The sequence below is a fragment of the Procambarus clarkii genome, chromosome 2 (assembly GCF_040958095.1).
Source record: "Procambarus clarkii isolate CNS0578487 chromosome 2, FALCON_Pclarkii_2.0, whole genome shotgun sequence".
NCBI lineage: Eukaryota > Metazoa > Arthropoda > Malacostraca > Decapoda > Cambaridae > Procambarus > Procambarus clarkii.
In genome coordinates, this window is record NC_091151.1 from 29,174,435 (window position 1) to 29,199,166 (window position 24,732).

Sequence of the window (24,732 nt, forward strand, 5' to 3'; positions counted from 1 at the left end):
GGGGACAAGAAAATGATCAGAAGAAAGTGAGCTTCAAGGTAATGTACACTAACATAGATGGAATAACAAATAAAACAAGTGAACTCGGAGAATGGGAACTAGAAGAAAACCCAGACATAATAGCACTCACAGAAACAAAACTAACGAAAACCATAACAAATGCAGTGTTTCCACAGGACTACTATGTAGTGAGGAAAGAGAGAGAAGGGAGAGGAGGAGGTGGTATAGTTATGCTGATAAGAAAAGGTTGGAGTTCTGAAGAGATGGTAATTCAGAACTGTGAAGATGTCAGTGACTACATATCAGGCACCATTGCAACTGGAGGACAGAAAACTATAGTAGTAGTCATATATAACCCCCCACCGAACGACAGAAGACCCAGACAGGAATATGATGGAAACAACTTGGCCACCATCAATATAATAGAGAGAGCAGCTTCTGTGGCTAGCAGGAATGGATCCAGACTACTAATCATGGGAGACTTTAACCATGGGAAGATAGATTGGGGGAACAGAGACCCACATGGAGGACCAGACACATGGAGAGTAAGCTGCTGGACGTGGCAACAAGAAACTTTCTAAGTCAACACGTCAAGGGACCGACAAGAATGAGAGGAGAGGATGAACCAGTCTTGCTTGATCAGATATTTACCCTAAATGAGTCGGATATAAGGGAAGTTAAGTTGGAAGCCCCCTTGGGAATGAGTGATCATAGTGTATTGAGCTTTGAGTACCTGGTTGAGCTAGGAATTATCTCCACCAAAAAAGAACTGGAAAACAAAGGGCTGGCGTGCCGAAAGGGAAACTATGAGGAGATGAATAAATTCCTAAGGGATATTCAATGGGACACAGATCTCAGAGCCAAGTCCATACAAGACATAATGGACTATGTCACCCAAAAGTGTCAGGAGGCTGTAAACAGGGTTGTCCCGGCCCGACAGGAAAAAACAAAGAAGCAAAAGAAGAATCCGTAGTTTAATAGGGAATGTATGAAAGCAAAGGAGCTGAACAAAAGGGCATGGAGGAACTTCCATAATAACAGAACACCAGAAAGTAGAGATAGATACCAGAGAGCCAGGAACGAGTATGTTAGTGTGAGAAGAGCAGCTGAGAAAAGGTATGAAAATGTTATAGCTAATAAAGCCAAGACCGAACCAAAGCTACTACACAGTAACATCAAGAGGAAGACAACAGTGAAGGAACAGGTGATGAAACTTAGGATGGGTGAGGACAGGTACACAGAGAATGACAAAGAGGTGTGTGAAGCACTCAACAAAAGGTTCCAGGAGGCCTTTACAATAGAGCAGGGAGACGTCATGGCGCTAGGAGAGGTTGCAGCAAACCAGGCAACCTTGGAAAGGTTCGAAATTACAATAGATGAGGTCAAGAAGCACCTATTGGAGCTGGACGTGAGAAAAGCCGTTGGGCCGGACAGAATTTCACCATGGTTATTGAAAGATTGTGCAGGAGCACTTTGTTTGCCACTCTCCATAGTGTATAGTAGGTCAATGGAAACGGGAGACCTACCAGAAATATGGAAGACGGCTAATGTAGTCCCAATGTACAAAAAGGGTGACAGACAAGAGGCACTGAACTACAGGTCAGTGTCCTTGACTTGTATACCATGCAAGGTGATGGAGAAGATTGTGAGAAAAAACCTAGTAACACATCTGGAGAGAAGAGACTTCGTGACAACCCATCAACATGGGTTCAGGGAGGGTAAATCTTGCCTTACAGGCTTAATAGAATTCTACGATCAGGTGACAAAGATTATGCAAGAAAAAGAAGGATGGGCGGACTGCATTTTTTTTGGACTGTCGGAAAGCTTTTGACACAGTACCTCATAAAAGGTTGATGCATAAGCTGGAGAAACAGGCAGGAGTAACTGGTAGGGCGCTCCAGTGGATAAGGGAGTACCTAAACAATAGGAAGCAGAGAGTTACAGTGAGGGGTGAGACCTCATATTGACGTGATGTCACCAGTGGAGTCCCACAGGGCTCTGTACTCGGACTTATCCTGTTTCTGATATACATAAATGATCTCCCAGAGGGTATAGACTCATTCCTCTCAATGTTTGCTGATGATTCCAAAATTATGAGAAGGATTAACACAGAGGTCAGATTGAGGCTTCAAGAAGACCTGAACAAGCTGCAGGAATGGTCGAACAAATGGTTGTTACAGTTTAACCCAAGCAAATGTAATATAATGAAGATAGGGGTAGGAAGCAGGAGACCAGATAAAGGTATCATTTGAGAGATGAAATACTTCAAGAGTCAGAGAGAGAGAAAGACCTGGGGGTTGATATCACGCCAGACCTGTCCCCTGAAGCTCATATCAAGAAGATAACATCAGCAGCATATGCCAGGTTGGCTAACATAAGAACGGCCTTCAGAAACTTGTGTAAGGAATCTTTCAGAACATTATATACCACATCTGTCAGACCAATCCTGGAGTATGCAGCTCCAGCATGGAGTCCATATCTAGTCAAACATAAGACTAAACTGGAAAAGGTTCAAAGGTTTGCCACCAGACTAGTACCTGAGCTGAGAGATATGAGCTACGAGGAGAGACTACGGGAATTAAACCTCACTTCGTTGGAAGACAGAAGAGTTAGGGGGGACATGATCACCACATTCAAGATTCTCAAGGGAATTGATAGGGTAGATAAAGACAGGCTATTTAACACAAGGGGCACACGCACTAGGGGGACACAGGTGGAAACTGAGTGTCCAAATGAGCCACAGAGATATTAGAAAGAACTTTTTTAGTGTCAGAGTACTTGACAAATGGAATGCATTAGGAAGTGATGTGGTGGAGGCTGACTCCATACACAGCTTCAAGAGTAGATATGATAGAGCCCAATAAGCTCAGGAACCTGTACACCAGTTGATTGACGGATGAGATGCGGGACCAAAGAGCCAGAGCTCAACCCCAGCAAACACAACTAGGTGAGTACACATTCACACACACACGCACACACACACACACACCACGCACATTAGATAAGTACACACACACTCTTAGACAGCGCTTTAGACTCGTGGACCTAGGGACTAGGGTTCGATCCCCCAGCACCGCCAGAAAAAACAAATTGGTAGAGTTTCACTCACCCTGATGCCTCTGTTCCCAAGCAGTAAATAGGTACCTGGGAGTTGGACAGCTGCTATGATCTGCTTTCTGGGTGTATGTGTGAAAAGAAAATGAGTAGTTAGTAACAATTGATTAATTGATTGACAATTGAGAGGCGGGCGGAAAGAGCAGAGCTCAACCCCCGCGAGAGTAAACATTCCTGAACCTGGAAAAATACACAAAATCCTAATATTTCTCATCAGTTATTTATCATGTTTCTAAACCAACAATCGTATATACATACATCAAACAAACATATATAATATATACATGCATAAATACATACATTCATACATACATACATACATACATACATACATACATACATACATACATACATACATACATACATACATACATACATACATACATACATACATACATACAGGAAATAAGTGACCAGACACTGGATACCGAATGGCAGATGAAGTTCTGTATGAAACGGACAGAGAGAAAGATCTAGGATTTGATATCACGCCAAACCTGTCTCCTGAAGTCCACATAAAAAGAATAACACCAGCGGCATATGCGAGGCTGGCTAACGTCAGAATTGCCTTCAGAAGCCTGTGTAAGGAATCTTTCAGAACCTTGTATACTACATATGTAAGGCCAATCCTGGAGTATGCAGCACCAGCATGGAGTCCGTACCTTGGGCCAGATTCATGAAGGTAGTTACGAAGGTTTTTCTTCTTAGCTACGAGTGTTTTCCTTCTTAGCGCCTTCGTGGCGGCTACATCGGTATTCAGGTAGCTACACAAAGTCGAAAAACCTTCGTAAGTTTAGTCCGGGATCTAAGTGTGGTTTCGACCACTCGTAGCTTTACGTAAACTGGATATAACTCAAATTTTCTCTACTACATAACACTGGGATCGATTTTAATATTTTGGAACATAAACAAAAGATTATAAAAATTGAATCTCGTGAAGAGGAGTCCTTCGTGTTAGTTATATATGCATTCTCTGCTTGAAACTTAAAGTAAATATGTCTTTAATGATATTAGAATTAGTTTTATAATAGCAAGATATTATACCCGTAGTTATTAGGTAAATAAACACTGGTGAACATGAAATATGAGAGAAGGTGATGAGCCCTGCCTGATGGGATAATTTACTATCACCAAATGCCCCTGTTCACCTAGTAGTAAGGGTGTACCTTAGCTATACATACCCATTTCTAATTTATTTAGTTTGGTTTTATTTTTAGATTAAATCTGGGTGAGACATAAAATAAAAATATGCTGCACAAATGATGTTAGGCAAGAAGGGTAAAAATATCAAAAACTTTATTCATTGAATACTTAAAGCTATAATTATGACTATATGGACTATTAAAAAAGAGAGAGGGAATTAGGGGTCCAAGACCTCTTCCTGTTACACAACTTGAGTGTGGAACAAGTATTTATCAAAAGAAGGCGCCATGCCGGGAAGGCTATGTAGCAGTAAGGCAGTGAAATGAGGCAGCTACTTATTTGAGAAATGCTTATTTTATTTACCTTATAAGCTGAGGCAGCTTATTTTATTTGAGGAATACTCAGCTGATTCCTCTACATTTAGCATGGAACAAATTTGTGGCCAAGATCTCTTCCTGTTACACAATTTGGCTGTGTGTAACCAAACTAGAAGTGCTCTACAAATCAAGGGACCTAGAATGTGGAATGACCTCCCGAATCATGTCAAAGGCTGTACCTCTCTCAACCAGTTTAAGAGTTAAACCAAGTACTGCCTAATTAACTCCATGTAATCTAACTTACCTCCTAAATGTCAACCCATGTCTTGCTATTTTTTAAACAATGCTGTTCACCAACGTGTGCAATTGCTGATTTATTCTATGTTAACCCCCCTTTTTTATTTTTTATTCCTTCTTTCAACACAATTTATACCTAATCCCGATAACTATTAAGTTTTAGTCTAAGTGATTTTTCCCCCACACCTTGCCCGAAATGCTATGAGTATTAGTGGCTTTAGGTATTGTATGTACTAGCTCAGTCTATAAATCCAACATTATGTTTGTAAATCAACTGTATGTACTTTTCCTGAATAAAATTTATTTATTATTATTTATTTATTAATCAGTAAGTATTAAAAGAAGGTACCAAGCTGGGAAGGCTATGTAGCACCATTGTGTGTAACAATAAACCAATTTTTTTTTTTAACAAATAATGCTCCTGTATGGTAAAACAAATCCTGTCAGCTGTAAAAATATTTATGTAGTTATATAAATAAAAAATATAATGAAAGAAATATTACTGGTTTATTTTTATCCTATCTTTTTGTACTGTACAGTATATCCAAGGAAGTGAAAAATTGAGACATAATGCAAAATTTAATGAATGATTAGCATGGGTTAGCAGTTCAAAAGAAATATGACTATTACATATCAACATGAGATCTAAATGATCCATGGTTAAGATGATTTAATAAGGATAATACAGTATTTGTATTACTACAAACTATAATTTAAATAATTACTGATTATTTTTATTAAGATTAGGTATACACAGCAAAGTGCTGCTACCCTATTCTATATGGAATATTACACAGTGTAGATAAAAAACTAGCTATAAGTTTATCTAATACTCCCATCTCACAGGATGGTTAGACATACTGTACATGGAATCAATTTAGAAAATACCAGCCTCAATACAAAAAACAAATCAACTCTGACTAAACAACTCTTCACGATTTTCACAAGAGGTAAGCACTGAATCATGGAAACATTATATTATAATTACTCTTACCAGTTTCTACAATACTCCTCTCAAACAATGTATTTTTTAACATGTTTAGGTATACACAGCAATGTGCTGCTTCCCTATTCTGTATGAAGGACCACACAGTGTAGATTAGAAACCAGCTACAAGCTCATCCAACATCCTCACCTCACAGGATGGCCAGTCATGCATGGAATCAGGAGAGAACCAAGTACTTAATGCTGATCTATTAGCCTCCACTGGCAAAATTTGGGTGCAGCACAAGAATGTCTTCCAATATTCCTGAGTGTATGAAGTAATTACAGAGCTCAAAGTACCTCATACCATTTGGTATGAAGTCACTGATAACAGGGCAATCACAGATATAGTGTTGGAGAGTATGTTCTCTCAAGCAGGACTGAAAACAAATGTTTTTTCCACAAATAGGGTTATAAACCCATGGAACCGTCTACCCGCTGAAGCCGTAAATGCCAAATTCCAGCTAAAAAATATCATTAAGACAATTGGCGGGCCCTTTAAGAAGCCGCCGGCTTTCTGTCCTCTTCGAGGCCACTACATAGTTAGTGGCCTTTGGGTAAATTCAGTAAATATATACAATAATTGTCAGCGCATCTTCCGAGCAACAAGGACAGCTACACAGTATCTATAATAATAATAATAATAATTTTTATTTAGGCAAAGGTACATACATAATGAGATTTTACAAAGTTTGTTGGCTTTATAGATAGAGCTAGTACATACAATGCCTAAAGCCACTATTACGCAAAGCGTTTCGGGCAGGAAAAAACACTACTGACTAAAGCTTAAAACTAATGGGTAAAAAGAAAAAAATGTGTTGAGTACAAATAAAAATAGAGGTAAAAGAGGGGGGAACATTGTTGAAAAAACAGCACAAATACAATTACAAATTATTACAGAAAATTACATTAAAACAGCGTTGATTTAAAAAAAAAAAAAAAAAAAAACATACATGGGTTGACAATAGAGGGGTAAGGTAGGTTACAGGGAATTTATTAGGTATAGCTTCGTTTTTAACTTTAACTGGTTGAGAGAGGTACTGTCTTTAACATGGTTGGGAAGGCCATTCCACATTCTGGGCCCCTTGATTTGTAGAGCATTTCTGGTTTGATTAAGTCGTACTCTAGGAATATCAAAACTGTATTTATTTCTGGTGTGGTTCTCATGGGTTCTGTTACAACCTTCTATGAAGCTTTTGAGATCAGGATTGGCATTACAGTTTAGCGTTTTATATATGTATAATACACATGAGAGAATGTGCAGTGACTTAATGTCTAACATATTCAGGGATTTGAGTAGGGGTACAGAGTGATGTCTGGGGCCAGAATTGGATATTGTCCTAATAGCAGCTTTGTGTTGAGTAATTAGAGGACGTAAGTGATTTTGGGTAGTAGAGCCCCAAGCACAAATACCATAGTTGAGATATGGATAGATAAGGGAGTAATAGAGAGTCACCAGGGCAGGGCGTGGTACATAATATCTGATCTTAGAAAGAATGCCCACAGTTTTTGAAACTTTTTTTGATATGTTTAGAATGTGTCCCTGGAAATTCAGCTTGTGGTCAATGAGAATGCCAAGGAATTTGCCATCTAATTTGTTACAAATTTGGGTATTGTTTATTTTGAGATTTATTTGATTAGAGGATTTATTGCCAAACAGAATATAGAAAGTTTTGTCAATGTTAAGGGTGAGTTTGTTGGCAGTTAGCCACAGATGGACTTTATTTAGCTCAGTATTTACTGTGGCATTTAGAGCAAGGGGATCAGGACTGGAGTAAATGAAGGTTGTGTCGTCAGCAAATAGGATTGGTTTGAGGTGTTGGGAGGCATTTGGAAGGTCATTAATGTAGATGAGAAAGAGGAGAGGGCCAAGTATGCTGCCCTGGGGAACACCAATGTTGATGGGTAGGGTGGGAGAAATTGTATTATTCACAGAAACACATTGGAGCCTGTCAGTCAGGTAGGATTTGAGGTATTGTAGGGAGTGTCCTCTGACACCATAATGATGTAATTTAAGAAGAAGGTTTTGGTGGTTGACAGTATCGAAAGCTTTACGCAGGTCCACAAATAACCCAACAGGGAACTCATTTTTATCAAGAGCTGTATGAATCGAGTTAAGCATACTAATAAGTGCATCTTTAGTGCTTATTTTGAGCCTGAAGCCATATTGGCAAGAGCTAAGTATATTGAGTTTGGCTAGATATGAGTAAAGCTGCTTATAGATTAGTTTTTCAAAATTTTTTGACAAGTTTGGCAGGATTGATATAGGTCTGTAGTTGTTAACATCTGTGAGATCACCACATTTGTGGACAGGCGTTACTCTCGCTTTTTTTAGAATATCTGGAAAGGTTTGGAGTTCAAGTGACTTGTTGAAGAGCAAAGCAATAGCAGGGGCTAAAGATCTGGAGGCTTTTTTGTAGATTAAAGTTGGTATCTCCTCAAGGGCACCAGACTTGGTTTTAAGGGAAAGGATTATCTCATTGACGTCAATGGAATTAATAGGCTTTAGGTACAGAGACTGAGGATAGTTCCCTGTAAGATAGTCCTTAATGTCAGTACTGGAAGATGGAATATCATTAGCAAGGGATGAACCAATGGAAGAGAAGAACCTATTGAACTCAATAGCAGAATCAGAGGCTGAAAGCTGACCATCGTTATTAGACAGGAGAGTCGGTTTGTTATTTAAAGACTTCTTTGATCCCAATATTTGTGAAATTGTTCTCCATGTTTGTTTAATGTTGCTCTTTATTTGGGTAAATTTATCTTCGTAGTATTTAGTTTTGGCTCGTCTAATTATCTTAGATAGCAATAATGAGTAATTCTTTGAGAATTCTTTGGAGACAATTCTTGACCTATACTTTTTCTCAAGGTCATGTTTTTTATTAATAGATTTAAGTATTCCCTTTGTAAGCCAGGGATTGTTAAGCCTTTTGGTTGTGACTTGTTTTGTAAGCATAGGACAGTGGGTATTATAAAGGCTAAGAGTTTTTTGAAGAAAAGATTGAACTGCTAGGTTGATGTCCTCTATGTTACCTAACTCGGACTCCCAGTTGACATTATCAGTAGCAGTTATAAAATTGTCTATAGCAGTTTCATTGTGTAGTCTAAAACGTATCTCTCTTTACTCAAGAGGTGGTTTGCTAATGTTAGTTAAGAGAAATGTGGGGTAATGGTCTGTAGTGCTATCGGTGATTATACCTGAAGTAAGCGGAGAGGTTATATTTGTCCAGATGTGATCTAGAGTCGTGGCAGTGCTATCAGTGATTCTAGTAGGTCTAGTGATTAAGGGTATGAGGAAGCAGGAATTCATACAGTTGAGGAAGCTAACAGCAATAGGGTGTTCTGGCTCGCAGAGGTATATATTAAAGTCCCCTGCGATAATTAGGTGGTTTTTGTTCAGTCTGTTATCAAGTATTAGATTTCTAAGGTTTGAGTTGAATTCGGACACATCAGTGTTAGGAATTCTATAAACTGCACCCACAGACAGGATAGACTCGGCACCCTTGACTTTGAAGCTGGCGAAGATATACTCCCCATAGCAGTCTCTAGTTCTAATTTCTTTTAAGCATGTTAGTTCTTGGTGGTAGTAAAGAGCAGTGCCACCACCTCTGAAGTTGACGACAGTTGTGGATTGCTGAGTAGTTAGGCATGTTAAAGAGTTGAGTAGTATCATCTTTCAACCATGTTTCAGTAAGTATAATAAAAGAGAATTTGTTGTCAATAGCTTCAATCAAGGCACTAACATCATCGAAGTGTTTACCTAGGGATCTAACGTTCAAATTGATTACAGAGATATTGTGACTATGAGTTAATACATTGTTTACATCATGTGCTGCAAAATATCTGCAATTTAGATCATTAAAGTGATTATTGTCATAGATAGTGGATAAGAGGTTAAGTTCTGGGTCTATACTTGACTGCATAAAAAAAGCTGATTGCAGGAAAAACAAGAAAAACAAAAAGAAAAAAATGTACACAATACTGTACCAAACAAACACAAAAGGGGCTTACAGGGGTACAATGGAGTAAGGGAGTATGGGTAGGCTAGGAAACCTAGGTAATAAATGAGATTAAAGAAAAAAAACATATAAACATGGACTATACAAAACACAAGATATAGATATACAAAACAAAAATATAAACAAGACTAAGCAATACAAAAAAATTGAGCAAAAATTAAAAATGAGGTAGATTGCTTACAGGTACTCTCAGGTACACTGTAAGTAACAATAGACAGAAAATATATATCAATATAGAAAAGAATGTCACAATACAATAAGATAAGCAATTACATGAACAGATGAAAAACAAATCTGCTGTAAAATAGGAAGTAATTATAGCAAAACACAATATAATAATATAACAATACAATAAGAGCTTACAAAGTATTGAGTCTGCTAAATTAGAGAATAATTATGGCAAGACACAACAATAAATGCAAGTAAACAAAGAATTGAAACAATTAGAGGTAGAATTAAGGTCACTAGATAGCCATGGAGGATACACAAGTTTGCGGAGGGAACAAAAAATCAGTAGAGACTGTCAAGATGAATATATAAAAAAATTTGACAAATGATAATTGTAAAGTAAAATAATCTTAAAGATAATAAATTTTATTAAGCTTAGTTTTAACTTATAATTAGTATGAACTTAATTAAAAGAACAAAAATGAGATCAATAATTGATTTCAATAAATGACATAGATCAATACAAATAAATTTAAAATATAAATGGAATAGGGTAAGATTAGATTTAAGAGTAAAATTTTACAATGAAACTGAGGTAGATGCTTGCATAAGTGCATGGAGACTTAATGGATTATTTAGGAAATTATATGAATAGGAGAACATCAGGTAAAGGGTAAGGCAGAGACAGCACCTTAGACAAAGTTAGATTAAGTTAGGTTAGGCTCAGGCACTGAAAGAGTTATTTTAAGAACTGACATTGGTCGGGTTCAGGTTTTCAGATATACCACAATCACTTGGCCAGGAGTTGTTGGTCACATTTTATTTCATATCTTTTTCCTGTACCTTCTTTCTTCGCAAAAATCGTACCATTCCTTGTGTAGCACTGCTTGATAAGACCAGGGTTTTGTTTGCGAATTTGGCGCAGCCTGTAGAGGAGGGATCCACGCTGCTTTGTAAGACACTCATTTATATAGAGGTTGGTTTTTTGCTGAGCAGCTGTTTGTATCTCTTAGAATTACGTAGGTAAACAACAAATGTAACATATTTGTTTACTACAATGTCGGTGCTGCCTGTAGAAGTTGAAAAAACATTGTTTTACTTCGAAATATACTAATTTTATAAGAAAATTCGACGTAAATAGGAGGCAATAGAGCTCCGATAAGCCAGCGCTAAATCTTTAATATGAAGAATGTTGCTGCTCTCTGATTGGCCAAACGAAACACAGTAGTGACCTCTATCGGCTCGCAGGTGAACCAACAAATTTTTTCCTAAGTGGATCTACGTGAATTGCACCTAAGCACCTTCCTAGGGCATACTTAGGAACCTTCGTAGCAAACCTACTTACGAAGAAATACATGGAGCTTCGTGAATCTAGGTCAAGCACTGGAAAAAGTTCGAAGGTTTGCCACTAGGCTAGTTCCAGAACTAAGAGGCATGAGTTACGAGGAAAGACTGCGTAAACTGCACCTCACGACCCTGGAAGACAGAAGAGCTCGGGGAGGCATGATCGCCACATACAAAATTCTCAGGGGAAGTGACAGGGAAGACAGGGAGGGATTTTGTTCACCAGACCTCACACTAGAAAGTGAAGGGACGACGACGTTTCGGTCCGTCCTGGACCATTCTCAAGTCGATTGTGAGAATGGTCCAGGACGAACCGAAACGTCGTCGTCCCTTCATTTTCTAATGTGTAGTCTGGTCAACATATTTCAGCCACATTATTGTGACTCATCGTCTACACATGGAGGGATTATTTAACACGGGTGGTACACGAACAAGGGGACACAGGTTAAAGCTGACTATCCAAATGAGCCACAGACACATTAGAAATAACTTTTACAGTATCAGAGTAGTGAGTAAAGGAATGCACTAGGAATTGATGTGGTGGAGGCTGACTCATTACACAGTTTCAAACGTAGATATGATAGCGCTCGAGAAGCTCGGAAATCTGTACACAAGTAGATTGACGGTTGAGAGACGGGACCAAAGAGCCGAAGCTCAACACCAGTTACCACAACTAGGTGAGTACATACATACAAACAAACATTTAAACATACGTACATACATATATATATACATACATACATACATACATAAATTCATACATACATATATACAGATACATAAATACATACAGGCATACATACATGGTAACACGGGTGCCTCTTGGCTGAGTGGACAGTACTCGGGATTCGTAATCCTAGGGACGGGGATCGATCCCCAGCGATGGCGGTAACAAATGGGCAGAGTTTCTTTCTGTCCGATGATCCTGTTCACCTAGCAGTAAATAGGTACCTGGGAGTTAGACAGCTCTTACGAGCTGTTTCCTGTGAGTGTGTGTGTGTACGTACCTAGTTGTACTTACTTAGTTGTGCTTGCAGGGGATGAGCTCTGGCCCCTTAATCCCGCCTCTCAACTCTCAATCAACTAATATACAGGTTCCTGAGCCTATTGGGCTCTATCATATCTACACTTGAAAAGGTGTATGGAAGCTTGAAACTGTGTATGTACTCTTCTATTTGTCCTCACCTATTTGTGTCTGCAGGATCGAGCATTGACTCTTGGATCCCGCCTTTCGAGCCATCGGTTGTTTACAGCAATGACTTCAGTCCTATTTTCCTATCATACCTAGTTTTAAAATTATAAATAGAATTTGCTTCCACAACCTGCTCCTTAAGTGCATGGCATTTTTCCACTACTCTCACGCTAAAAGAAATTTCCTAACAACTCCGTGACTCATCAGAATTTCCAGCTTCCACCCATGTCCCCTCGTTCTGTTACTATTCCATGTGAACATTTCGTCTATGTCCACTCTGTCAATCCCCTTGAGTATTTTATGCGTTTCTATCATATCCCCCTCTCCCTTTATTTTTCTAGTGTCGTAAGGCTCAGTTCCTTCAGACATTCTTCATACCCCATGCCTCATAACGCTGGGATGAATCTCGCTGAAAACTTCTGAACTTTTCCAGTTTCCTTATGTGTTTCTTCAGGTGGGGACTCCATGATGGGGCAGCATACTCTAAGACTGACCTCACGTAGGCAGTGTAAAGCACCCTAAATGCCTCCTTACTTAGGTTCCTGAATGATGTTCTAACACTTGCCAGTGTAGAGTACGCTGCTGTCGATATCCTATTTATATGTGCCTCAGTAGTTAGATTAGGTGTTACGTCCATGCCCAGGTCACTTTCTCGTGTGTGTGTGTGTGTGTGTGTGTGTGTGTGTTTGTGTGTGTGTGTGTACTCACCTAGTTGTGTTTGCGGGCGTTGAGCTCTGGCTCTTTGGTCCCGCCTCTCAACCGTCAATCAACAGGTGTACAGATTCCTGAGCCTATTGGGCTCTATCATATCTACACTTGAAACTGTATATGGAGTCAGCCTCCACCACATCACTTCCTAATGCATTCCATTTGTCAACCACTCTGACACTAAAAAAGTTCTTTCTAATATCTCTGTGGCTCATTTGGGCGATCAGTTTCCACCTGTGTCCCCTTGTGCGTGTGCCCCTTGTGTTAAATAGCCTGTCTTTATCTACCCTATCAATTCCCTTGAGAATCTTGAATGTAGTGATCATGTCCCCCCTAACTCTTCTGTCTTCCAGCGAAGTGAGGTTCAGTTCCCACAGTCTCTCCTCGTAGCTCATACCTCTCAGCTCAGGTACTAGTCTGGTGGCAAATCTTTGAACCTTTTCCAGTTTAGTCTTATCCTTGACTAGATACGGACACCATGCTGGGGCTGCATACTCCAGAATTGGCCTGACATATGTGGTATACAAAGTTCTGAATGATTCTTTACACAAATTTCTGAATGCCGTTCGTATGATGGCCAGCCTGGCATATGCCGCTGATGTTATCCTCTTGATATATGCTGCAGGAGACAGGTCTGGCGTGATATCAACTCCCAAGTCTTTTTCTTTCTCTGACTCCTGAAGGATTTCCTCTCCCAGATGATACCTTGTATTTGGCCTCCTGCTCCCTACACCTATCTTCATTACTTTACATTTGGTTGGGTTGAACTCTAATAACCACTTGTTCGACCATTCCTTCAGTTTGTTTAGGTCTTCTTGAAGCCTCAAACAGTCCTCTTCTGTCTTAATCCTTCTCATAATTTTGGCATCATCCGCAAACATTGAGAGAAATGAATCTATACCCTCCGGGAGATCATTTACATATATCAGAAACAAGATAGGACCGAGTACAGAGCCCTGTGGGACTCCACTGGTGACTTCACGCCAATCAGAGGTCTCACCCCTCACCGTAACTCTCTGCTTCCTATTGCTTAGGTACTCCTTTATCCACTGGAGCACCTTACCAGCTACACCTGCCTGTCTCTCCAGCCTCTTATGCCGTACTGTGTCAAAGGCTTTCCGACAATCCAAGAAAATGCAGTCCGCCCAGCCCTCTCTTTCTTGCTTAATTTGTGTCACCTGGACATAGAATTGTATTAAGCCAGTCAGGCAAGATTTACCCTCCCTGAACCCATGTTGTCGATTTGTCACGAAGTCCCTTCTCTCCAGATGTGCTACCAGGTTTTTTCTCACGATCTTCTCCATCACCTTGTATAATATAAAAGTCAAGGATACTGGCCTGTAGTTCAGTGCCTCTTGCCTGTCGCCCTTTTTGTATATTGGGACCACATTCGCCGTCTTCCATATTTCTGGTAGGTCTCCTGTTTCCAGTGACCTACTATACAATATGGAGAGTGGCAAGCAAAGTGCCTCTGCACACTCTTTCAGTACCCATGGGGAGATCCCCTCTGGACCAACAGCCTTTCTAACATCCAGATCCAGCAGGTGTCTCTTGACCTCCTCTCTCGTAATTTCAAACTCTTCCAAGGCCGCCTGGTTTACGTCCCTTTCTCCTAGCACAGTGACCTCACCTTGTTCTGTTGTGAAGACCTCTTGGAACCTCTTGTTGAGTTCATCACACATCTCTTTGTCATTCTCTGTATACCTGTCCTCGCCTGTTCGAAGTTTCACTACCTGTTCTTTCACTGTTGTTTTCCTTCTGATGTGACTGTGGAGTAGCTTTGGTTCGGTCTTGGCTTTGTTTGCTATATCATTTTCATATCTTTTCTCTGCTTCTCTTCTCACCCTGACATACTCATTCCTGGTTCTCTGGTATCTCTCTCTGCTTTCTGGTGTTCTGTTATTCAGGAAGTTCCTTCACGCCCTTTTGTTCAGTACATTTGCTTCCATACATGCCCTATTATACCATGGATTCTTCTTTTGTTTCTCGGATTTTTCCTTTTGGGCCGGGATGTATCTGCCAACTGCCTCCTGACACTTTTGGGTGACATAGTCCATCATATCTTGTACAGACTTAGCTCTGAGGTCTGTGTCCCAAGGTATTTCCCTTAGGAAGCTTCTCATCTCATAATTTCCCTTTCGGTATGCCAGCCTTTTGCTTCCTAGTTCTTTTCCGGGGGGGATAATTCCGAGCTCTACCAGGTACTCAAAGTTCAATACACTGTGATCACTCATTCCCAAGGGTGCTTCCATCTTGACTTCCCTTATATCCCACTCATTTAGGGTAAATATCAGATCAAGCATTGCTTGTTCACCCTCTCCTCTCATTCTTGTTGGATCCTTGATGTGTTGGCTTAGAAAGTTTCTAAGTTTGTTGCCACGTCCAGCAGCTTAGCTCTCCATGTTTCTGGTCTTCCATGCGGGTCTCTGTTCTCCCAATCTAAGTGTGTGTGTGTACACTCACCTAATTGTACTCACCTAATTGTGCTTGTGGGGGGTTGAGCTTTAACTCTTTGGTCCCGCCTCTCAACCGTCAATCAACTGGTGTACAGATTATTGAGCCTACTGGGCTCTATCATATCTACATTTGAAACTGTGTATGGAGTCAGCCTCCACCACATCACTTCCTAGTGCATTCCATTTACTAACTACTCTGACACTGAAAAAGTTCTTTCTAATGTCTCTGTGGCTCATTTGGGTACTCAGCTTCCACCTGTGTCCCCTTGTTCGCGTCCCTCCAATGTTGAATAGTTCATCCTTGTTTACCCGGTCGATTCCCCTGAGGATTTTGTAGGTTGTGATCATGTCCCCCCTTACTCTTCTGTCTTCCAGTGTCGTAAGGTGCAATTTCCGCAGCCTTTCCTCATAACTCATGCCTCTTAGTTCTGGGACTAGTCTAGTAGCATACCTTAGGACTTTTTCCAGCTTCGTCTTGTGCTTGACAAGGTACGGGCTCAATGCTGGGGCCGCATACTCCAGGATTGGTCTTACATATGTGGTGTACAAGATTCTGAAAGATTCCTTACACAGGTTCCTGAACGCCGTTCTGATGTTAGTCAGCCTCGCATATGCCGCAGACGTTATTCTCTTTATGTGGGCTTCAGGAGACAGGTTTGGTGTGATATCAACTCCTAGATCTTTCTCTCTGTCTGTTTCATTAAGTACTTCATCTCCTATTCTGTATCCTGTGTCTGGCCTCCTGTTTCCACTGCCTAGTTTCATTACTTTGCATTTACTCGGGTTGAACTTCAACAGCCATTTGTTGGACCATTCACTCAGTCTATCTAGGTCATCTTGTAGCCTCCTACTATCATCCTCTGTTTCAATCCTCCTCATAATTTTTGCATCGTCGGCAAACATTGTGAGGAACGAATCTATACCCTCTGGGAGATCATTTACATATACCAGAAACAGTATAGGTCCAAGGACTGACCCCTGTGGGACTCCACTTGTAACGTCTCGCTAATCTGAGACCTCACCCCTCACACAGACTCGTTGTCTCCTGTTGCTTAGGTACTCCTCTATCCACCGGAGTACCTTCCCTTTCACTCCAGCCTGCATCTCCAACTTTCGCACTAGTATCTTGTGTGGCACTGTATCAAAGGCTTTCTGACAATCCAAAAATATGCAGTCTGCCCACCCTTCTCTTTCCTTGCCTTATTTTTGTTGGCTGGTCGTAGAATTCAAGTAACCCTGTGAGGAAGGACCTGCCATCCCTGAACCCATGTTGATGCTGTGTTACAAAGTTCCTTCGCTCCAGATGCTCCACTAGTTTTTTTCGCACAATCTTCTCCATCAGCTTGCATGGTATGCAGGTTAGGGACACTAGCCTGTAGTTCAGTGCTACCTGTCTATCCCCTTTCTTATATATCGGAACTACGTTAGCTGCTTTCCAAATATCTGGCAGTTCCCCTGTTGCCAGTGATTTGTTATACACTATGAAGAGTGGTAGGCACAGTTCTCTTGCTCCTTCCTTTAGAACCCAAGGGAAGATTCCATCTGGGCATATAGCCTTTGTCTCATCCAACTCTAGTAAACACTTCCTTATTCCTTACTTCCCCGCTGTTAATCTCAAACTCTTCCAATGGTTCCTGGTTAGCTATTCCCTCACTTACCTCTGGAATTTCTCCTTGCTCTAAGGTGAAGACCTCCTGGAATTTCTTATTCAATTCCTCACACACTTCCTTGTCATTTGTAGTGAATCCTTCCGCCCCTATCCTTAATTTCATAACCTGTTCCTTTACTGTTGTTTTTCTCCTGATGTGGCTATGCAACAATTTAGGCTGAGTCTTTGCCTTGCTTGCGATGTCATTTTCGTATTGTCTTTCTGCCTCTCTTCTCATCCTGACATATTCTGTGTACTCACCTAATTGTACTCACCTAATTGTGCTTGCGGGGGTTGAGCTTTGGCTCTTTGGTCCCGCCTCTCAACTGTCAATCAACTGGTGTACAGATTCCTGAGCCTACTGGGCTCTATCATACCTACATTTGAAACTGTGTATGGAGTCAGCCTCCACCACATCACTTCCTAGTGCATTCCATTTATTAACTACTCTGACACTGAAAAAATTCTTTCTAACGTCTCTGTGGTTCATCTGGGTACTAAGTTTCCACCTGTGTCCCCTTGTTCGTGTCCCACCCGTGCTGAAGAGTTTGTCTTTGTCCACCCTGTCAATTCCCCTGAGAATTTTGTAGGTGGTTATCATGTCTCCCCTTACTCTTCTGTTTTCCAGGGATGTGAGGTTCAGCTCCTTTAGCCTTTCCTCGTAGCTCAACCCTCTCAGTTCCGGGACGAGCCTGGTGGCATACCGCTGAATCTTCTCTAACTTTGTCTTGTGTTTAACTAGGTATGGACTCCAGGCTGGAGCTGCATACTCCAGGATTGGTCTTACATAAGTGGTATACAGGGTTCTGAAAGATTCCTTACACAAGTTTCTGAAGGCAGTTCTTATGTTGGCCAGTCTAGCATATGCCGCTGATGATATTCTTTTGATGTGGGCCTCTGGGGACAGGTTCGGTGTGATATCAACCCCCAGATCCTTCTCTCTATTTGATTCTTGCAGGATTTCCCCTCCCAGATGATACCGTGTGTTCAGCCTCCTGCTCCCTTCGCCTAATTTCATCACCTTACACTTTCCAGAGTTGAACTTCAGCAGCCATTTTCTAGACCATTCCTCCAGTTTATCCAGGTCATCCTGTAGTCTCTGTCTATCTTCATCCGTCTTGATTCTTCTCATAATTTTTGCATCATCAGCAAACATCGAGAGGAATGAGTCTATACCCTCTGGAAGATCGTTCACGTATATTAGAAACAGGATGGGTCCAAGTACTGAGCCCTGTGGGACTCCGCTGGTGACATCTCGCCACTCTGATGTCTTCCCCCTCACCGTTACTCGCTGTTTCCTGTTGCTTAAGTACTCCCTTATCCACTGGAGCACCTTCCCTTTTACTCCTGCCTGTTGCTCCAACTTTTTTAACAGCCTTTTATGGGGTACTGTGTCGAAGGCTTTTTGGCAATCCAGGAAAATGCAGTCGGCCCACCCTTCTCTTTCCTGCCTAATTTTCGTTGCCTGGTCATAAAATTCTTTTAACCCTGTGAGGCACGATTTACCATCTCTGAACCCATGTTGGTGGTGCGTTACAAAGTTATTTCCCTCCAGATGCTCTACGAGCCTTTTCCTCACGATCTTCTCCAGCACCTTGCATGGAATACAAGTTAAGGAAACTGGCCTGTAATTCAGTGCCTCTTGCCTGTCACCCTTTTTGTATATTGGGACCACGTTAGCTGTCTTCCAACTTTCTGGTAAGTCTCCTGTTTCCAGTGACCTGTTATACACCATAGAGAGTGGCACACTTAGTGCTTCTGCACCTTCCTTTAGTATCCATGGTGAGATTCTATCAGGCCCAACAGCCTTTGTCACATCTAGCTCCAGCAGACACCTTTTGACCTCATCACTGGTGAGGTCAAATTCCTCCAAGGTTTCCAAGGTTGCCGCCTCCTCATTTAGTGCAGGGGCTTCTCCTTGTTCTATTGTGAAGACCTCCTGGAATCTCTTGTTGAGTTCTTCACACACCTCCTTGTCATTCTCTGTGTATCTGTTCTCCCCTTTCCGCAGCTTCATCACTTGTTCCTTCACTGCTGTTTTCCTCCTGATATGGCTGTGGAGCAGCTTTGGTTGGGTCTTGGCTTTACTCGCGATGTCATTTTCAAACTGTCTCTCTGCTTCCCTCCTCACTCTGATGTACTCATTTCTGGCCCTCTGGTACCTCTCCCTGCTCTCTGGTGTTCTGTTATTTCTGTAGTTTCTCCATGTTCTTTTACTCAGTTGTTTCGCTACCTTACATTCCTGGTTGAACCATGGGTTTTTCTGTTGTTTTTCGTTTTTCTCCTTTTGGACGGGGATAAACCTGTCTGCAGCTTCCTGGCACTTTTGGGTGACAATATCCATCATGACCTGCACATTCTTGTCTCTAAGTTCTGTTTCCCATGGTATTCCCATTAGGAAGTTCCTCATCTCGTCATATTTTCCTCTTCGGTAATTCAGTCTTTTCCCCTCCACTCCCATCCTTGGATAGGTTATCCCTACCTCCACCAAGTACTCAAAGGTCAGTACACTGTGGTCACTCATTCCTATGGGGGCTTCAACTTTGACTTCCCTTATTTCTGACTCATTTAGGGTGAATATTAAGTCGAGTCTAGCTGGTTCATCATTGCCTCTCATTCTTGTGGGTTCCTTGACATGCTGGCTCAGAAAATTCCTTGTTGCCACTTCCAAGAGTTTAGCTCGCCACGTATCTGCACCACCATGTGGGTCCCCATTCTCCCAGTCTATCTTTCCATGGTTGAAATCACCCATGATTAAGAGTCTTGAGCCATTCCTGTGTGTGTGTGTGTGTGTGTGTGTGTGTGTGTGTGTGTGTGTGTGTGTGTGTGTGTGTGTGTGTGTGTGGGTGTGTGTGTGTGTGTGTGTGTGTGTGTATGTGTGTGTGTGTGTGTGTGTGTGTGTGTGTGTGTGTGTGTGTGTGTGTGTGTGTGTGTGTGTGTGTGTTTGTGTATGTGTGTGTGTGTGTGTGTGTGTGTGTGTGTGTGTGTGTGTGTGTGTGTGTGTGTGTGTGTGTGTGTGTGTGTGTGTGTGTGTGTGTGTACTCACCTAGTTGTGTTTGCGGGGGTTGAGCTCTGGCTCTTTGGTCCCGCCTCTCAACCGTCAATCAACAGGTGTACAGATTCCTGAGCCTATCGGGCTCTATCATATCTACACTTGAAACTGTGTATGGAGACAGCCTCCACCACATCTCTTCCTAATGCATTTCATTTGTCCACCACTCTGACACTAAAAAAGTTCTTTCTAATATCTCTGTGGCTCATTTGGGCACTCAGTTTCCACCTGTGTCCCCTTGTACGTGTTCCCCTTGTGTTAAATAGACTGTCCTTATCTACCCTATGTTATGATCTCAGCCTGCAGGAGAAACGAGTCTCCCTTCTTGAGAGTTATTCAGCAAGCCTGACCTAACTAGAAGGTCTAGCGAATATTGAGGTGATAACGCATATGTAAAATAGTTGCTTGGATATGTGTAACAGTTTGAGATTATGGGCAATGCAGAAGAAAATAGATAAATGACGGGCTAGGAGATGTGGACATTTTGCTGGAGGCGTGAGGCTCGCTTCTGGAGGGGCTTTGACCTCACTTGAGTGCCAGACATCGCAGGGGGAAGCCGCGCTCCGTTGAGCTCCCGCCAGAAGGGAACCCCTAGTGATATATCTCTAAGAGAAGAGAAGTGTGCAGACGTACCAGCTGTGGAATCGAGCTGGGAACGTTGTGGTCTCAAGTCCTGGTCGACGAGCAGATATTAAATCGCCCAGAAGCATTATTGTGGGCTGTGTGGAGCGCCCTGACCAGACGCCGTCAGAGGGAAAGCGCCCTCGACCAATTAATCTGTGGTAAGCACGATAAACGCTAGTTCATAGTGATTGTTTGTAGTTGGTCGTGTGCCCAGCGACAGTAGCGATGTTTATTTATAGGTTAGACATGTTTTAATAAGGCAGAAGGCCTGAAATAGGAGAGTGAAGAGGGAGGAGCACGGAGCGACGTCCATCCCCTCTGAGCTCTGACGGACGACTGAGGGAGCCCGGCTCCGGATGGAGGAAGACCCTCCCAGCGAGTGAGGACCGCCGCCAGGCGAGGTGGAGTATGGACCCGCCCAAAACGGGGGAGTCCACTCTCACTGTATGTAGAGGACAGATAGAGGTTTGAGGCAAGCATATTGTGTGGTTATTTTTGTTTATGTGTTAAAGGGGAACATTTTATTGGAGTGTCGATGGGTTGCAGGTTTGTCTTTGGGGAAGAAGTTGCTGAGAACTTCGAAGCCAGCAGATGATGTAGCTGATGAGACTCCAAGGTAGTGGAGCAGAGGACCTCGAGCTGTGAGGAGAAGCAGCAGTGAAGAGGAGTGTCACGTGCTTCTGTAGAGGTGGAGAAGCACCATAGTTGCTCGAGGAAACTTCATGGTGTAGCAGCCAAGAGAGCTGTGGAGGGCCCTAGCAGAAGGGTGAAGCACCGTAGTTGCTCAAGGAAACTTCATGATAGCAGCCTGGAGGAGCTGCAGAGGATCCTGGTAGTGAAGCCCGGAAGAACCTAAGGATATTAGGGTAGTGAACTTCCAGAGGGGGAAGGGGAAGTTCTGGTGGATTACTAGTAGGGAGTTGATAGTGTTTGGTTGTCATTAGCGTGCAAGACGCAGTGAGAGGTGAGTGACTGTTGGCATTCTTATGTCAAGGAGCTTTTTTATACTGAAGTATCAATGAACATTTATACTGGTATATGTTATTGCATTCAAATGCTGATTTTCTATATATACATTAGCTTGCTGATAGTGCAACAGTGTATGTAGGCTTGATCAACTTGAGGAGGTTAATAGTATCAGGTGGTGAACCAGGAGATAGGATACCACTTGATAAGCTGATAATAGAGTTCTGATGGTGTTGGAGTGCAACCTGATTGTGGTATTATAGAGTATAGGATTCATTATTATTATATGTGTGTATGTATCGTGTATGTGCTTTGTCCAGTAAATGTGTCACAATTTACTGGTGTTTGCCCTTGTCCTAGTGAGGCTTCCCAGGAAGTAGTGAAGAAGGAGAGAGAGAGAGAAAGAACCAAGAACCACTGCTGTGGACAGGGTAGGAGGTAATACTAGTAAGTCATAGGGGATTGAGGAGATCATATCTCATAAGGAGAGAGTGGGGAGTCACAGCGGCTCGAGTGGGTGTGTGCACGTGACAACGAGGCTAAGTGTTGGAGCCGCATCCCCTAAACGTGTGACGTTGAGCCCCTCTCCAAGAGCCAGAAGCGCCAAGGGTGATCTCCTAGTATAAGCACTCTGCCGAGTTGTGGGTTGGGTTGTCCATAGAGAAGGATCAACGACGACAACACCAACCAACCCACAGTCTATAATAAATTGGGGGCCTGTCCGGGAGAGTGAACTGACACACCCACACCCTGTCCAAGAGTGGATTTGTACACCCTTGCTGAAATAGATAAACTGTGTGAACGCAGGTGTATATTCTCTCTTGGGAAGACTCACAGGACAAAGATGGATAAGGTGCAAGCGTTTGTGGAGTCAGGCAAGCCTGAGGACTTAGAAGGTTGCACGAGGGATCAATTGAAACAAATAGCAGAAAAATGTGGCATCAGGTTGAAAGCATCTAAAGTAGCTGGGATGAAGGATGAGATCCTGAGGCAGTTAAGAGCCAAAAATGAAGCGGCAGAACAAGGAGCCCAGAAAGGTGCTGAAAGTGGAAAGGAGGATGATGGGCAGGATGAAGTGAGATCCCAGGGATCGAGTAGGAGCAGCAAGAGTAGCCGCAGTAGTAGGAGTAGCCGAAATAGGAGCTTGGAGAGATTCCAGTTAGAGCTCCAGATCCAACAACAGCGTGAGGAGAGACAGTTCCAGCTGGAAAAGATGAAGTTAGAACTCCAGATGAAAAATGAAGCAGAGAAGGAAAAAGAGAAAACCAGACTGGAAATAGAAAAAGAGAAAACCAGAGTAAGAGAACTGGAGTTGGAACAGGAGAAAGAAAAAGCCCAAGTCGAAAAAGAAAAAGAGAGAACAAAACAAATGCAGATAGAAGCGAATAGAACCTTGGCTGAGCAAAGGATTGAACATGGGTTGCCAGAGAGCACCACCCAGGTATCACACCCACCAGATGTTAGGGTTAGGGAGAAGGACATTCCCTTGTTTGTTCCCGAAGAGGCAGAGAGCTTTTTCGAGCACTTTGAAAAAGTAGCCTGTATCAAGGAGTGGCCACAGGAGGAATGGGCCCAGCTGGTCCAGTTAAGATTGACCGGTGCAGCCAGGGAGGCATACACCCAATTGTCACTGGAAGAGTGCCAGGATTACGCCACAGTAAAGAGCAGCATATTGCGCTCGTTTCAGTTAACCTCAGAGGCTTATAGGAAGCGCTTCAGAGAAATGATCAAAGTTGGAGCATGTACGTTTGCTGAGACAGCAAGAGATCTGGAAAGACGATTCCAGAAGTGGATTGAGGCTGCTGGAGTTGGATCTTACGCTGACCTGAAGCAACTGATGGTCATGGAGAAGTTCTTGGAGATGATGCATCCCGAAACAAAGTTCAAGATCCAAGAAGCAGGGATAAAGGATGTGAAAGATGCCGCAGATAGGGCGGATATGATTACTGAAGCGTACAAGAGCTTAAGGGAGAACAGAGTGAGAAGCGAGGTGAGACGCAGCAATAGCAGATCCAATGGAGTCTGGGGAGGAAGAAATTATGAAAGACCCAGAAGAGTTTGGGGTGAGAAAAATTTTGATAAATGGGCAGATAAAAGTAAGTACCCTAAAACTCAGAAGAGTAGGTCGCGCACTTCGTCTGAAAGTGAGGATGGAGGAGCTAAACGAGAAACTATTCGTGATCCAGGGAATCAAGAGTCCAGTAAAACCCCACAGAGTGCAGGTAGTGTACCTGGCCCGAGGAACTCTCATGTGAGTGGGCAGAGTCAGAGCTACTCTGGTACATATAGAAGAGACTTTTCCCAGATGAGATGTTACAATTGTAACGGATTGGGTCACGTGATGCGAGATTGTAGACAGGGCAAGAGAGTTGTGACCCTGGCCATGTGTGACCCCGGAAGTAAATATACTAATGTGTTCCGAGACAAACCACAGAGAGCGAATTTAGTGAACGAGAGGTATAGGCCGTTCATGAGTAAAGGTTGGATCAGTATAAGAGGCCAACCTGAGGTAGAAGTTGGTATCTTCAGAGATACCGGAGCTAATCAGAGCTTGATTACGAGAAGCCTGATTGGGAATGATCGACGATTAGCTGGCAGTGGTAAGATGAGAGTATATGGGTTATTGTCTGAGAGTGACATGCCCGTATGCACTGTCCAGCTAAGGTCGGAATATGTGTCGGCAGAGGTGATGTTGGGAGT